At 39.9% G+C, this 17996-nt stretch overlaps 1 protein-coding gene across 1 annotated transcript in view; it reads right to left on the reverse strand.

Moving 5' to 3' along the window:
• Nucleotides 1–17996, reverse strand: part of serpine3 (serpin peptidase inhibitor, clade E (nexin, plasminogen activator inhibitor type 1), member 3) — a 71481-nt gene that overhangs the window by 24641 nt on the left and 28844 nt on the right. The window lies entirely within an intron of this gene.

Here is a 17996-nt window from a genome sequence, read left to right on the forward strand (position 1 = left end):
TCAAGATCCTCTGCGATTCATAGCAAATGAACTTGGTTATCGTTACAAGGATCATTACTTGAATGTGGAAATCAAGCATGAGCACTAGAATTGATGCACATGAAATTGGATGCACAGAACCCACTCAGAAACGGAGATGAGCGCAAGAGACAAACAGCAAGAGCTAACAGGGAAAGATTGTCAGGAACAGACTTCAATGTGATAAAGCAGATAAGCTACTCCTCATCAAGATCTTTCAATGCACTTTGTGTTTTATGAAAACATATTTAATTTGATATTATATATATATATATATATATATATATATATATATGTGTATTTAAAAAAACAAACCGATTATATGAGTAGGGATGGGTAACAAATTCCTTCGGTCCTACCTGATACTGATTCACGGAAAATCAAACGATACCATGTTTTGGTACCTAAATGCAGGCCTGGGTTCTAAGTAGAGCTTCAAAATGCAAAAATAAGAAATGGGAATGAGACACAAAAAAAACTGAAATAGGCTGTTCATCAGCTGATCAAAGGTTTAAGGCCATAGCTTAAAAAAACCCTGAAAAATCCCTAAAACAGAACTAAAAATTTCAAAAAAGGACTCAGTAATGAGTAGCTGCTCCATTATTGTTAATTACCTCAAAAATCTATTTGGCATGCTCGATGCCAGTGTTTCCAGGAGGCTAGTGGGAGCGTTGCTCTAAGTGGTGAAGATGGCTTCACGGAGGGCCTCCACTGTCTGGAACTGATGTTCATTTTTATAAACTTTCCTTGCAATCCATCCCCATATGTTCATAATTGGGTTTAGATCAGGAGAACTTACAGGATGGTCCAAAAGAGTGACGTTATTCCTCTGGAAGAAGTCCTTTGTCAGGCTGGGATTGTGAACTGCAGCGTTGTCCTGTTGAGAAACCAGTCACAGACAAGGACCCCCAGTCATGAGGGATGCTCCCTGCACCATCTCTACATAGCTAATTCTATTGTTCCATTGAAGGAAAAAGCAGCCAAGATCATGATGGCACTCCCTCGACTGTGCCACGTAGAAAACAGCTCAGCGGATCTCCTCTTCATACCAGTAATGCTGGAAGCCATCAGGACCGTCAAGGTAATTTTTTTCACATCAGAGAAAAAAACTTTCTTCCACCTTTCAATGTCCCATGTTTGGTTCTCTAGTCCAAACTGACAGATTTGTGACATTGAAGGCGACAAGGCCTTTGGAGAAGTTTTTTGTTCTTTAAGCCCATCTCTCACAGATGCTGTCTATTGGACAGCAGTCGAGGATCATCCCGGATCTTGTTGGACAGTCTATTTGCTCGTGGCCAGTGAATGTTTTTTTGGGGTCTAACACTTCAACTTTTGTTCCATAACAAGAGCGTCATGACGACAGTTGCTGCTGGTTGAGTAAACATGGCTGACAGTAAGCAGTCCAAAGTATGGCTCCGCTTTTTGCAATGCAATGAAAACTATTTCATTTAGTCCCCTGAACAGCGAGCTATGTCGACTACAAGAGGCCAAGCTGTTGAGGCAGGCGACACTGGAAATACGTGAAGCCTCCATCCGCGGAGCGCAGACATATTTCGCAGTTGTGTGTGATCAGAAAACCGCTGTTGATAATAGTTCATATTCACATGTGCACGACGGAGGTGGGGCACATACACACACTTCTGTGTCTAGTCCACCATTCCGTGAAGCGTACAGAAGTACTGGTATTAAAGAGAAAGTAAGCGGAGCACTCCATTCTTAGGACTCTTCCTTTTACCATGCAGTTGCACGGGCTGAATGAACAAAACATGCTCATACACAGACGCTAACAGCAGACGCTGCCCACTTTTTCAGAGCCGGTAGACTCGGCAAGCCGCTGCGCCCAACCAAGCGACAATTTTGCTGTTCGCGCACAGGTTTTTACCTATGTCCACAAATGCGAGTGAAATATGACACATGTCGGTGGTGTGGAACACTTCAATGCAAATGAGACTGATAAAACAAAGCATTTGGAGCATCTACTGAAAGTTTCATTCCGACAATGACATCACTGATTGGATCGGCGAACTAAGGCAGTACAGCCAATCACGATAATTGCATAAAATGCTCAATATCAGCCAATCCGATATAACAATGAGATCGCTGTAAAACCTGATATATATTGTGCTTTGTAAGAATGTCAGTGCTAAATAAATATTTTCATAAACTTTGAAGGATAAATATTAATTAACTTAATTGCAATATTTTAATTTAAGTGAGGTTAGTCCACAGAGTTATAAATTAAATGGTACTAATAATTGGCATAACAATACATTTCGGTGTTTTGGTTTTTGGCCTTGGCTTTCTCATTTATTGTTTTTTTATTTTGGCCAAGAATTTTTCTTTTGCTGCATTCCTAGTGGATTTAATTGAAAAATGTCAGCAGGAAGATCTTTGAGGATGATAAAACATCCATGAAAGGGGGATAGGGATTTGAAAACGAAGAAGGAACGGGAGAAGAAACTTTGCTTATAGAAAGTTAGGGTAAGATACAGTAAGTTCAATTCCTGGATCAATACATGTCGTTCTGCTTTTGTGTAGTTAGTTACTTTGAATACAATAATGTTTTTGGAAAGGGATGCTTGTAATGAGTGGGGAGGTGTTTAGAACAGAATATAGTCTGTTAAATTTCGACCTTTCTTTAGTGTAACATTACCAACCCTTTATGTTATGTTTATATCAGCTGACCCTCCATAGTTTCCCATCATCTGATCTACACCTCCCCATCTCCACAGAGAACAGACAGAATAAAACTCAAACTCAGCAGTTATTTATTGAAGTGTATCCACAGGCTGCGGGAGCACATAAGACATGCAGCGAAGGTGGAGTTAGGGTATTAGGGTGTTTTAATGCCATAATCTACATTGTTGGACTTTTAAATGCTTTTAATCCTTTTATACTATCCAACCTCTGTTGTCAAACTTAATGATTTACAACTGCCAGCAATGTGTCCCTCCATGTTAAAGCGTATCTCCCATATTAAAGCACACATATATCCATTGTTGTATGATATACAGTATATGTAGTACATCATAAATAATAACACTGCTTTAAGGTCCAGTATCATGCTATTTTTCACCCATCTCCATTTGTTTTAAGAACCCCAAAAAAACATAGCATTTGAGGTTTATTTTCCCAAACTTGAGTTTTAGCCTCTGAAAAGTCACTTTCTGAGCAACTCTACACAAACAGGCTGATTTGCGGCCTAATTATGCATATTCATGTGTAGGGATGGGAATTGATAAGAATTTAGCGATTCCGATTCCATTATCAATACTGCTTAGCGATTTATTTTCTTTATTTATTTTCTTACATTTATTATTATTATTTGATAAATTATTTTGCAGAATATACAACTCTCAAATTTACACTTACTCGAGTAAATTTGTGAGAATAAATATGTACTTTTACTCTATTACTTTTGGATACATGCATGTTGTTACATCAATTTGTCTCTCAATAAATTCAGACTTGCTCAGACGCAGCTTTGGCTGAGAGAGACATCATTAATCAATCACAGCAGCAGGGCAGAGGTGTGGCCCACCCATCCACGGCCCCCCTTTACCTTACTGTAGTTCAAGAACATGGCAGAAGAAGAAATGCAGGCGTCTCCTCCAAAAAATATGCAGGCATATCCACGGCCCCACATTCAGACCCTGTTTGCCTTTCAAACGTCATATAATGTGCTTCCTACTTTGTCAGCCCGAAACGGTGGAAATCTCCACTTTTAGGAATTCCAAATCATATCTCAGAAAATGTGATGGTTAGTAATGCTGCACAACCCACCTCTGTTGGTTGCCTATTGGCTGTAGCCAAATTAACTATAAACCGCCTTTTAGCAGGTGTAGCGGGCCCAGTTTTAATGCAACGTAGGGGACACATATATCATATGAAACTACAGAACCTCAGGATTAAAAACATACCGTGCTAGCTTATCAGCAAGGGGATGAAGTAACGCTCCAAACTTGGGCTGTGTTATTACTGTGTTTTCCCTTGATGTTAGTGAAGATATTTTAGAACAATTGTGTTAGGACGGTTCAGCTATTTGTATATATATATGTATATATATACACCCTAACCTTAACCCTAACCTTAGGGTTAGGGTTAAGGTTAGGGCTGAAATAAAACAGACGAGACTATAGCTAGAAGCACACGGGTCCGGCAGTGACAGAACTACTGGCAGTGACGGAACTACTGGCATTTGGCTTACTGCGTATGCGTCTGCATGAGCACAGGAGCTATAGTCAGGATTGTCTGAGGTCCGAGTCCAGACCAATAGCAACTGCCTATTTATTATGTTGATTCTGTTTTTTAAGCCGACTACGCATTTTTTTTATGAATATATCGATGCCTCTCATTTAGGCAGTACAGTAATGGTTTGTTTTGAAAGTACTAAATTGCGTCTGAAGTTACTCACTCAAATATTTATTTTTACAAGTGCTTTTACAATGTACTTGATTAATGATAATATGAAGTATCAGTACTTTTACTTGAGTATCGCTGTTGTTTACTTTACCCACCACTGGTGCTCAGGTATATTGAAATACGTCCACACCACAGACACAATAAAAATGTGTTACACAAAATAAATTTCAATGGTAAACTAGTTTATCAAAAGATAAATTGCGATAACAGTGTAAATTAAATTTAAAATTTTAATTTATAAATTAAAAATGAATACCGATTTGAACAGGCCTAATTTTGTCTGTCCAAATGTTTTGAAGAAATCATATTTCATATTTTCAATTACGAACTGTTTGGTAAAAAGAATGATGAAGCTGGCAGGGTTCAGTACCTCGAATAAGGTTAAGAACGAGCTGATGTGCCTGAGTGCTACCTGCACAAGTCCAGTCCAGCAGCTTCTGCCCCTGTGTCCTGGCTGTTGTGCTGTCTTCCCAGGCTGGGTCCTCCGTCTAGGCACTTGCCGTGGTGCCACCTTTCCAGGCTTGGCCTTCTGTTGTGCACCGGTTGTTTGTGTCTGAGCTGCTCTATAGTCATGAGACGACGTTTAAATTCTCCAGCGGCGATGTCCGTACCACTCGTCCAGGATCGCTGCCTGCCTCCCGGGGCTATAAGGGGGCAGGTGGATGCATGTCACCAGCCAGCAAATCCCGGACCAGGCAGAACAGAGTGGAGAAAACACACACCGTGATTGTACAGCAAGATGGGGAGGGCATGCAAGAGCATCCTCTCAAAATGCAGATACAATGTCAATAGAAATTAGAGAAAATAGAAATTCCAAGTCAATTGCCAGCTCTTTTGTTGTAGGCTGTGTGTTCATTGTCCAGCAACATAGCCAACATAATTACAAGTCAACAACAACTTAAATATGTGTAGAAACATAACATAAGCCTTTGCCCTGTATAAATGTATATTGACAAGGATTTAGCGATTCCGATGCTTTATCGATTCCTGCTTATCAATCCAGTTTTTTATCGATTCCCAAATAGGCTGAAAAACAAGTAGTACATGAGTACAGAAAAGAATACAACCTGGTTTATTAAAATAAAAATCAGATTTATTAATATAAATCTTCATTATTCACCACTGTGAAACAATAAGCAAATGAGTTCTCAATAAACAAATAAACAATACTCAAATGAGTAAAATGAGTCTACAAGTCAAGTGGATATCGGCTAAGGATAATAAATTAACCTCATTTTTATCATTATCACACAACATTGGCCAATATATAAATCCCTTAACTGCCAAAACCAGCAGGCTGCTTTTATTGTGAAATATACATGTATGCTACTACATCCTGTCACTGAATTAGCTTAACTGAATAGCAGCCTGAAGTGACAACACTGAATTCACAATAAGTACTACAAATTACTGCTCAAACATGAACCATCCCAATGCTACATTATAAGTGCATAAAGACAATGGCTTTTAACTAGACAAGGACGAGAGGATCTTTACTAGATTGAGAATAGGACATACAAGGCTGAATAAAACTTTACATCTCATCAAAAAGCAAGATACAGGATTGTGTGAGCATTGCAACGAGCAAGAGAATGTGGACCATGTTCTCCTAAGATGTAGTAGATATGCAAGACAAATTATGCTGCAGGATTTGCACCGTCAGTGGATGGAGACTAATGTGGGTAAATATCTTGAATAAAGTTAAAATGAAAAGGGTAATCAATTTCCTTAGTTATTCAGAACTTATGGGAAGAATATAGTTTTTTTTTTTTTTAAGATATTGTTATTAGGTGGTGAAGATGATAATAATAATAATGATATTTATTAGGACTTAGGGAAAGGATAAAACTCTGGTTGATACTCCGATTCAGTAGGTGGCGGAAAATGCACATTTCTCTGATGAGTGCCACCCGCCAATAAACCACATAAAAGAAGAAGAAGAAGAAGAAGAAGGCTTTTAACTAGACATGACGTATGTACATACTGAGTCGGGTGCACTATCTTGAACACACACATACCGTGAGCACGCAGGCTCTGGCTTTCATTCACATTAACTAACCAAACTACATCCACATGAGTAAACACCAACAATATGACAAACTATATAAGAGGTGGGTAATCATGCTTTCAGTTAAGCACACATAACTTCTAGTTATTATTTCACCGCCGAAGCCCACTAGTCAGCTCGTCAACAGCTTTCTGCCTACACCTGCCTACACCCATTTGGAATATCATACTGATCTGATCTCACCTCTGGCGTTAACAGCGATAAATTACATATTCCTCACACATCAGACATAGATAAAAGAGACCTCCATAAACAACAGTACTTATTTATCTTTAACTTTGGGGCCTTTTCTACAGCATCGCATGAAGCAGCTCATCTCTGCTGTGCAGCAGTTTGTGTGTGTGACGTCATCGCAAATTTGCGAGTGGGGTGCGTTTGTTTACAGTGGCGGCATAGCCCGGGAACAATCGATAGCAGTATCGTAAAGGGTTTTTGTTTGCTATTCCAAGGAATCATTTGAACTGGTTCCCAAACGAAACCGGTTAACAATGCGCATCCCTATACATGATATAACTTTTTCACCAATTTAAGTTTAAAAAATAATAGGAAAGGCCAGGGCAAGTTGTCACACTTTTCAGACTCTTTTTATATATTGTGGGATCAATGCATCATATTTTTTTTAAATTCAAGTGCCAGTATATGTTCTTTTGTTGCTTCACTACCACTGCTTGCACTGCAACTCAACATTAGTAAGGAAACCAGACTTTTGAAAACATCTGGATTTGTGTGAAAAGAAACTAAATGCCCCACAATTTCCAAATTCCAACCCGTTGGCACCACCAACGTCCACAAGCCAGGTGCCACCAACGGCACCGTGTTTACCATTCAGGTACCACTAATGTCCACCAGCCAGGCGCCACCAACGCCACCGACGCCCATTATCCAGGTGCCACCAAAGCCACCGACGTTCACCATCCAGGCACCACTGATGTCCACCAGCCAGGTACCATTGATGTCCACCAACCAGGCGCCACTGACATCCACCAACCAGGCGCAACCAACGCTTGTGGTATTCCATCTACCATTGTTGGTACCAGATCCTCAATACTACTTCATTACCATTACCATTGTTGGTGTTTGAAAATCATTGTTACCTGTGCCATTATCTGTATAATATGTGCAACCATAATACTGTTTCTTAAAGAGTTTTTTTTTTTTTAGAAAATTGAATAGGAAGCAGCTATTTTGTTTATATTAATTTTTTGTTAGATCAGGGTGGGATTCAGTAAGTTTTTCTTCTCCCCACTCCATTTCAAGCATCATTGTATGTGATTAATATTGTGTAGCCTATACTTCTGTTTTGTTCTTGGCACAATATTTGCTTGAAATAAATTAAAATAAATAAAACGCCACCAACGTCTACCAGCCAGGCACCACCGACAGTGCCATCAGCCAATCCAAGTAGACAGATGAGAACGGTTTGTGTGAAGCCTGTGCTCAAAAATAAATGCCCCATAGGCCAGGACACATTGAACAAAAGTAACTTAAAAAGGCACATTGAAAGGAAGCACAACAAAAATGTACCTCCGTTTATGAGCCAAATGTTTTATATTATAGCCGGCTGAAAAGAGTGATCGTCACATATGACACTAAAAATAATTCATGGCACTGTGCATGTCCAAATAAAGAAGATCATGCACACACAAATACATAGCAAAATGGCATATTGAAAGGAGGTCAAACATCGCTGTTAACACCGAATTCAAAAAGATCCGCCATCCAAAGCCAGCTGATGCGAGTGAAATAACAGTGTCAGAGGACCAACTAAGAGAAGAGCTGTAAAAGCAGGAGGTAACAAATAAAAGTTACTTTTATTTTCTCAGTGTGATTTGTGGCCAATACGTTTTCAAAAAATAAACATTACCGAGAATGATTTTGTCTTCTTTTGCAGGTTCCTGTCATCCGGGTATTGTGTAAAGAGTGTGTTTTGGATTCCACTGGATCACTTACTGACCTTCTTGTCAGTCAAGATAGTCATATTTCAAGATCTTTCAAAAAGTTTGGGCTGGTTCAGGTAGGCAAACTTTAAATTGCTGTAAAAACCACTGCTATTGTAATTACTGTTATTAATAATAATAATAATAATAATAATAATAATAATTATAATAATAATAATAATAATAATAATAATAATGAGGCGAGACCTGTATTCACAAGACAAATACGTATTTGGCAATTGAAAATTGAAACTGCAAAACTGTATCTCAATTTTTCACATTGATTCTTGTTTAGGGCTGGATAGTCATTATGTATCAAAGATGAGGCTGTTTGACTGCTGTATATCAGAGTTATAGCGGTTTTTCTTATATGGAATGCTAAATGGCACCAGTGGAAAAAAGGTTAACACAGTTAAAAATCACTCTCAGTGAATTTGATACAAATCCATTGAAAAATAGCCTAGATACAGCATTTAGAATGTGATGGCGAATGACTTTCCAGTGACATCATAGGCCCCTCCCACTAATCACAGCCTGTTTTTTCTTTGACCTACTCACATCTTATAAGATTCATCCAACACTGTTTTGAAGTCAACACAACTTATCATTTTTCCACTAGATCTGTTAGCGTCGGACGCCACTAAATGTGGCGCCATCTGAGAAAGCAAAGCATGATGGGTAATTGTCACATTGATTGTTGTTTAGGGCTAGACAATCATCATGTCTATCAAATATGAGACTGTTTGACCGTTGTATATGAGAGTTATAGTGGTTTTCCTATTATGGCATGCTAAATGGCGCCAGTCGAGAACGCAAGGCATGATGGGTAATTTCTTACCTTGACTCTTGTTTAGGGATGGACAGTCATCAGGTGTATCAAATATGAGGCAGTTTAAACTTTGTATATTAAAGTTATATGCATTTTTTCTATTATGGCTTGCGGCATGAAATTTGACCCCTACTGATCTTTTACTGATAGGTCGTACAGCTTAGGTCCAATGAAATAAAATACTCCACTTGAGATGAGCTTTTCAAAAATGTAAACATCCAACTTGTACGATAACTATTCATTTTTGACACTTGGTCCGACCTTGACCTTGACATTTTGGTGCCAAAAAAGGTTGACTGCACATCCTTGACATTGCCCCAATGAGATGACATACATGTCATTAGTGCTGCATTAATAGCCTAGGAGGAGTTCCATGACAAAAGAGCTGCAAAAGAAAAATAATAAAAACTCCTACAATTCCAAACGTGATTGGATTATTATATGATCATATGAAATGTAATACATAATACCAGTGAGAGTTTGTGCATTTAAAGACCCTTACATTTCTGTTTTTTGTTTCCATCTCTGGAGGCTGGGCTGTGATCATGTGCCCATGCGGCATTGTTTATCTACCTATAAAAGCAAGGAATGTCTGTGTGCATGCGTGTGTGTGTGTGGAGCAAATATCTCCCCTACATGGTGTGAATTCCACCTGAAACTTATTTGACGGCTTCCAAATACCCCGAGTGTGTGCATCTGTTATTTTGAAGTAATATGGTGAAGCAAAACGGTCAAAACATTCATTTTATAATTATGGCTCCCTCGGTAAGAGCGCGGTATTGAGCGTGCTACTTCCGGTTCCAGGTTCATGGTGTCACCGTGTCGCAGTTTGTTTGGGTTAAAAAAAATGCACAAAAACACAACAGAAAGATACAAAAATACACATGACTCCAAAAAACATACATTGCAGAAAAATACACCAAACAAAAGTGAGTAAAAAAACAAACAACAAACCCATTTATCATGCACATGTCCCATAGAATTAAACCAGGAAAATTGCACCCATATTTTGCACCCGCAATTATACCCCTTATGCTCCCACATGAATGCATACTTCCGACGGGCACTGTACTAGTAGTATTAAGTGTAACATTCGATCACTGATCTACCACTTTCCTGGAAGCATATGCCAAATATAGTAATTTATGACTTTGCACGTGTACTCCACTCACATGAACATCAGAGATGCAAAGAGGTTGACCATCAAACCCTTTGAAGGACGTTTAAGAGACCCAAACGAAGAGAATATCGCCCTGGCAAAAGCTGGGCATTTGAAGGTGTCCTGCCTTGGTTGAACTGTTAGAAACTAGTTCCAGATTGTGATGATCAACCAACAACTGGCTCAGCTGAGCATTATGCTTTATATGATTGATTTCATGAACACAACACAAGGGCTCCCAGACATGTCTTGAGGAAGCTTGGCCTACTACCACAACTTGCTGGAAAAGTGAACAGTCAAGTAGCAGAGCAACTATTTGCAAAAATGAAGAAAAAAACATTATTTCTTAAACATGGCTTTGCCATCCACCCATCTCTTCTTTATGAGAAATATCATCCACCACTACAATGTCCATGACAACACACAAAGCCTGGACCAAATTACAAAGGTTTTTGGAAATGGCGTAGCAATGAACAGCTATTGGCAAGCAGTTTTGGGTACTTAAAAATGTTTTTTTCCAGTAAAATTACAGCTGTTTTGTACAGTCTTTTTACTTATACAGCTTTCTTAATAAAACTGTGCATATTTTTAAGGGAATCTTGCATCTTCAGAGTTATCCACCACTGTTGAAGCTGTTCTAATGGACACTAATGCACCTGCGGGTGAATAAATATAGGGGCTGGGGGAGCTTTTTTTTTTTTTTTCAAGTTCTTAGATTTTTGTTTTTGTATGACAATAAGTTCATTTCATGATCAAAATGTGTTCATGTTGTTGACATATGTGACTGTTTGTCCTAATTGTTTTTTTTTCTTCTTTTCAGTAGAATCACTTCGACTGTCCTGTGTCCAGAGTGTACCTCCTCCGACTTCTTGCCGCAGTGTACCTTCTCCGACCTCTGGCCACAGTGTACCACCTCTGGCCGTAGTGTACCTCCGACAACCTTTGGCCACAGTGTACCTCCGACCACCTCTGGCCACAGTGTACCACCTCTGGCCGTAGTGTACCTCCGACAACCTCTGGCCACAGTGTACCTCTGACAGCCTCTGGCCACACAGTGTACCTCCTACGACCTCTTGCCGCAATGTACCTTCTCCGACCTCTGGCAGCAGTGTACCTTCTCCGACCTCTGGCAGCAGTGTACCTTCTCCGACCTCTGGCAGCAGTGTACCTCCTCCGACCTCTGGCTGCAGTGTACCTCTGACAACCTCTGGCAACAGTGTACCTTCTCACACAATTACTCATTTATTTAATGGTTCTTTGCAGCTCAAATATGTGCTAAACAGAAAGCAGCCAATGGCTGAGATCATTGTAAAAGAAGGGGCGATATGTCTGACTCAGGATGATTTCTGCAGCCTGGGGTTGCAAAAAAAACATGGACTCTCTCGTGAGTAGTAGTGTGATGATAAACAAAAGGAATGCAGTGTCAGTATGTGCAGTATAAGCTTCGTACTGAGTTTGAACATTTTCTTGCAGATTGGAAATGTATGCCTGAAATTGATTCATGAAGCAGCTCAGCAATTTGTATGCATTAGGTTTTTTTAAGCCTTACATATCACATAGAATAACGTTATGTAAATCGTAATGGATTTGTTTGTCTGTGGGGGTGTTTCCTACAGGGAAATGACATTCATGTAGAAAACATGTACATTGTTCCTACATGGAAGGACCCATAAGAGTTAGGTTACGTTAATGTCAACTTTCCAGTGAGTGCAAACAAATATGTGTATGTGTATACATACAGTCAGAAGTACTTACATCTGCATGAAGGTTGTGTTTCTTAAATATTAGGATGGTGTTGACATGAAGGACTTCATGGTCTTTCCAGCATGGACCAATGCAAATGGACCTGGCCACTTTGTTTTCTGTGTAAATGTGCATTTTCAATTGTTCAATCCATGAATATTCCAACACAGTCATCTCCAACTCTGAACCTTGTTCTAATGACTTTCAAACTGTTGTGCATCTCCTCACCTATCACATTAACTTGTAGGTCATGAAACCTCTCCTGAGAGAGATCATCTTTTTAGACTCGCAGTACTCTATGCATGAGTCTGGATTTGGTGATGCAGAATACATAACCATTTTTAGGTCCACAAATGTGCCACATTCTTACAGCTTGTATATTATTTATAATTTTCAGTATTTTATTCTGATTTGTGGTCTATTCTCTATGTATGACTGACTTTTGATTTTCATGTGTTTCCTTTAGTGTAACTCTACAACCCAAGGTGGTTTGTGCTCTCCCAGATCCGAGGTGGATCTGTTTGCCGTGGGGGAAAACACGCAATGCGCAATGTTTTTCACCCTGCGTGACACGGATGCGCCCCTCGCCGTACACGCACTAGCGCATGGTTGGCCGCGCGTGCTGCTTTATGCGTTTACCGTGATGGCCCTGATACTTCCACTTTGTCCAGGGTGAGGGATCATGGCCATGTACTGATTCTGGTGACTCTGATTTATCAGCTGTGAGCTTGTCCGTGGCAGCTCCCGCTGCGCAGGAATCTGCTGTCACAGGCAGGGGGAAGGAACTTCCACCCACACCCAGAGCAACTGAGGCTATGGGCTTGGCCCCTGAATGGCTCCGTCTGTCAGGGGTGGGACTCTCACAGAGTGTGATTTCTTCCATACAGAGAGCCCAGGTCTCTTCCACTAGATCTCTGTATAATTTCAAGTGGAAGGTTTTCGAATGTTTGTGTCTCCAGAAGATCACATCCCTTTTTAGTGCCCAGTGGGAGTGATTTTTTCATTCCTGCAGCAAGTCATTGACAAGCGCAAAGCCTTTTCCACTGTGAAAGTGTATTTGGTGGCTATTGCAGCCTGTCATGTTGTCTTTGGGGATAAACCGGTGAGTCAGCACCCGCTAATTGGCAGGTTTATGAAGGGAGCACGTAGGCTCCTCCTTCTGTCCTGGAGCCTCATTTATAAAGGCTGCGTACGTACAAAAGAAAGCGTACATACATATAAGCAAAGTTTGGGATTTATGAAAATCACATGATCATTGCGCCAAACTGCCGATTAATTGGCTGCAACACCTGTAGCTGTTATTAAAAAAAGGAACACACTATTCTACGTAAAGACACACAATGACTTATTTGGCATTTCTGGAGGACGCGGTGCACGGGATACACCGGAAGGAGAGGATCTTCAAAGACCAGCGAGATCTGTAATAATAATAATAATAATAATAATAATAATATTAATACATTGTATTTATGGGCGCCTTTCAAAAAACCCAAGGACACCTTACAAGCAGAGTTTAAAATAGCAACAATAAAAACATAAAATTACAGAGCAGTAAATATAAAACATAAAAATTTGAGATTTAAAAAGGAGGTAGATAACATTTTTACTAAAAAACAATTGTGAAAAAAAAGAAGTTTTGCAGTGTGGTGGATGGAAATCAGAGTGAGTAGGCTTGTTTGAACATGTGGGTTTTGAGACGTGATTTGAAGATGATCAGAGTGTCGATGAGCTGTGTATCATCCGCATAACAATGAAAATGAATGTTGTGTTTCCGCAATATATGGCCAAGGGGAAGAAGATAGATAATGAAGAGGATTGGACCAAGGACAGAGCCTTGGGGAACACCGGCGGAGAGTGGAGAAGGCTGAGATGTGAATGTTTTTAACTGAATGAAGTGGGTGCGGCCGGAGAGATATGAAGAAAACCAGTCCAGAGGTCTGCCTGATAAACCAATGGATGTCAGTCTATGGAGGAGGATGGAATGGGAGAGATGGTGTCAAAAGCTGCACTCAGGTCAAGGAGGATGAGGATGGATAGGTTTGGAATTTCTGATGAGTACAGATATGTCAGCAAAGGAAGGAAGGTGAAAACATGAGAGTGGCTGACATGAGGGAGCTGAGGGAACAGGAGGGAGTGTACTGCAGGAGGTGTGACAGGTCAGTTTCTGATGAATATGATACATTTTTGTATTGAAAAAGTTCATGAGTGAATTACAGTGGCCAATGGAGTAGAAGTGTGAGGGGAGAGATTCTGGTGGACGGAGGGAGTTGTTAATTAAGGAAAACTGTAGGCGGGACCCCTTGTTTTTGTCTGGTTTAAGTAATAATTTAATGTTCGCTGTATTCCTACAAAACCTTTATTTTTACTACGCAGAGCTAGAATTGACCAGAAATGTTTTAGGAATTCAGCAGGTGCTTTACCTGTTGACATGCTATCCAAAGCATTTTGTAGTTCTTGTAAGGTTAGTGGTGAGTCTAAGGTGGTTTTCTGATCTATGGTGAACTGTGGTAGGTTTAAGTTATTGAGGAAGGTTTTAATATCTTCAGGGCAGTGACGTGCCGTGACCATTAGGGTTGGGGAGGCACCTTGCAAATCGAGACCACCAATGACAATTTCATATGTTTCTGCTGGCAAGTGTTAATTCAAGTCAAATCAACTTTATTTGTATAAAGCAATTTACAACAAAGTCATCTCAATGCACTTATCAAATATAAAATTCATAATATGAAAGAAAAAACCCAACAAGATTCACATGAACAAGTATTTAGCATCTAACAAAATCAACATCGTAAAACACCATTAAAGAAACAATTACTCAATAGCAGCCTCCATACTCTCCTAATAAGATATATCTCATGACACGGCAGTGCATCCGTTGTTTGTGTTGGAAACACAGAAACACGGAGAAAATGACAACAACAACAACAACTTGGAACAGCCTGAGTGAGGAGCATCCACAAAGCCAATCCTTCCTTTTGTACCATTCACTGTGAAAAGTATGAAACATATTCTGACCTTACCTTTGATGAAGGTCGAGGAACTCAGGTGTTGGTCTCCCATCTTTTAAAAGCTGTCGTTTTTCCTCAAAAAGAAGTTCCTGTATTGTCTCTAGTGCTGTCATCCTGCCTGTAGTGTTTTCCCGCCCACTAGCTGGAGAACATGGCAGCAGCGGTCACATGGGATCAATTCACTTATGTACTGTGAACTTACGTATAGCATTTAGCATAGCGCAGTTACGTCCAAAGGCAGCTCTCTACGCTGCCTTTGGACATAAATGGTTTTCATCTTGGGGAACTGACTGCGCATGCGCAAACACATAAAATCACGCTAACGGGAACAGAGGCAGAGCAGCAACGTGCCTTTGAGAGGGGGCGTGGCCTCCTCCTGCTTTACAGCGGAGTGAGACGGCAGCCGTTCCAGGAAATAGTGCTGTTTAGTAATTTGGGCTATGAAACGCACAAAATGCGGACACTTTCAAACTTATAGGTACTGTAGGCTTTTGGAAATGGAAAAATAAATAATTTATAAATATATTATAATTAAAACAAATAATCAAAATATCAATTCACCTTTGGGTAGGCACTGCCTACCTTGCCTACTCTGACGGGTAGTGCGATGGAATTGTTTGAAAGAAAGAAATCAATTTGGGAGAAGGATTTATGCACAGGGGAGAAGAAGTTGGGTTGTTCAGTCTCCTATTCAAAGATTTTTCATGTAATTCATTAATACTTTAGCAGATCAAGATGGTTTTGTATTCGGGCACTTACTGGATCTGTCTAATGATGTGTTGAGTGCCAGATTGAAGTCACCTCCGATGATTAAAGATGAGTCTGCAAAAAGGTCTGATAACTCTATGGAAGATTTCATGGGCATCATTATTGGGGGCATAGAGATTTAGAATTGTGAGACATTTATTATAGATTACCACTTTTATAACAATATATCTACCCTCTGGGTCTATGGTGGAGTTGATTATGTTAAAGAGTAATCTTTTGTTGAAAATAACCGAGACTTTGTCTGGAACTGAAACACGAATTATATATGTTGTTAAAATTTGAGTCTGTCAGAGATTTTTTTTCTGATTTAAGTAAGTGAGTTTCTTGAAAGAACACAATGTCTGCATTCAATCTCGATACATAATTAAATATCTTAATCTTTTTAGCCTGCGAGCGAATGCCACGCACATTCCAGGATATTACTGTAAACTGAGACACGAAAAGGAGTGATGTTCAGTCCATACAGATGTGAGCATAACACAGAGTCTGTGAGCTTTTGTGCACAGCCGTGTCGTGAGAGCAGGGGCGTTTCTAGACCCCATGGGGGCCCTAGGCAAGAAGGACTATGGGGCCTCCCAGCCCCAGAATGATGATGAATGAAGTCCAGGACGACGGATTAGTAAAGAAATACTTTATTAAATAATAATAATGTAAAATAAACATAGCTATCTAAACTAAATGCAAACTTTACACACAATATATACAGTAAATGCCAGAAAAACAAACTTTGCCATTCAATGGCAGAGGTACTCGGCGGTAGCGACAGTGCGTACAGTTTAGCATCATTTTGCACTTTAATTTTATATTGCCCCTTTAGGCAACCCAGTCCTGTAAACACTTTGGGATATTGCTTTTTCATGTCAGATTTTCAGGATACCAAGCCATAAGACTGTTCACATGAAGCCCACCACAGCCCTTGGTGGTAGTGCTATATCACTTTTGCCTTGAACTCTGGCGGGGGGGGGGACAACTAGTGAATAGCCAACAAGCTTCTCCTTCGATTGGACAATACTAACCCCTCTGTTTTCTGACTACACGCTAGATTATTTTGTTTTCATTCATTCTCTGACATGCTTTGAGAAACACTTAAAAGAAGGTGCGCTCTAAGCAGACAGACCAGACATACAGTCACACACTCACATTCATAACTACAAGCTGAAACACAAGACCACCGTAACTCTACACAGACCATGTGTGCCCATCATTAATCTTTGCTTTTATTCATTATGTTGATCATTATTTTACACTGTTTTTGCCTTCATGAGAAAGACAAACAAAAGGGAGGAAAATAGTGTTACTAATGTTTTTTTTTTTTTTTTTTGTTTGCTTTTCTTTCCTTTTTTTCTTGTTGAGGAGAGGCCCCCCGCAATGCAAGGTATGGTTACATATGTTGAAGACAGAGCTCTCTGTTGTACTGCCTCAGCTTTTGGAGCTGAAGTTTTTATTTTTTTTATTGGCCATAATTTTCTTTTGAGCTCGTTTTTCTTGTTATTTCTGAACGATTCTTCTTTTACCCTTTTGTTTTTACTCAATTTCGGGAAAATTGAGATGGAGATTGAGGACTGCAGCCTCAACCAAGTTTACATTTTGACATTTTTTTTGACCGATACCCTAGTAAACAATCTGTATCCTTACCCTTTTGAAGCTGCTTGCAACAGGCAGCCAAGTTCAACATTTATTGTTTTCATTTTGCACGCCTCCTCCTACCGCGTCGGACTGTCTTGCCGGCCCAAAGCCACTGGACAGCAGGGGGGACCAAATTTTTCCTGAGAAAACTGTCCTATTAGTTGCTATGAATACATAGGCAATTACTTTTCAAACAAGAAGTCCTGGTTTTAATGTGCAAAAAAAAAAGATGAACCTTGCGAGGGGAACTGCTCTTTGGGGGTCTTTCCTTTCTAACATGCGGGACAATTCCTGGGGAATGTTTCTCTCTCCCGGACACCTTCCTTGACTCGCTGAACATGCGTCATACTGTCTTGCCAGGGGATAGCGGTCCATCTGATTTGATACATGCTTGGTAACTGAATATCGTTCTGAACAA

Source organism: Gouania willdenowi, chromosome 21 (assembly GCF_900634775.1).
Source record: "Gouania willdenowi chromosome 21, fGouWil2.1, whole genome shotgun sequence".
In the NCBI taxonomy this organism is placed as follows: Eukaryota; Metazoa; Chordata; class Actinopteri; order Blenniiformes; family Gobiesocidae; genus Gouania; species Gouania willdenowi.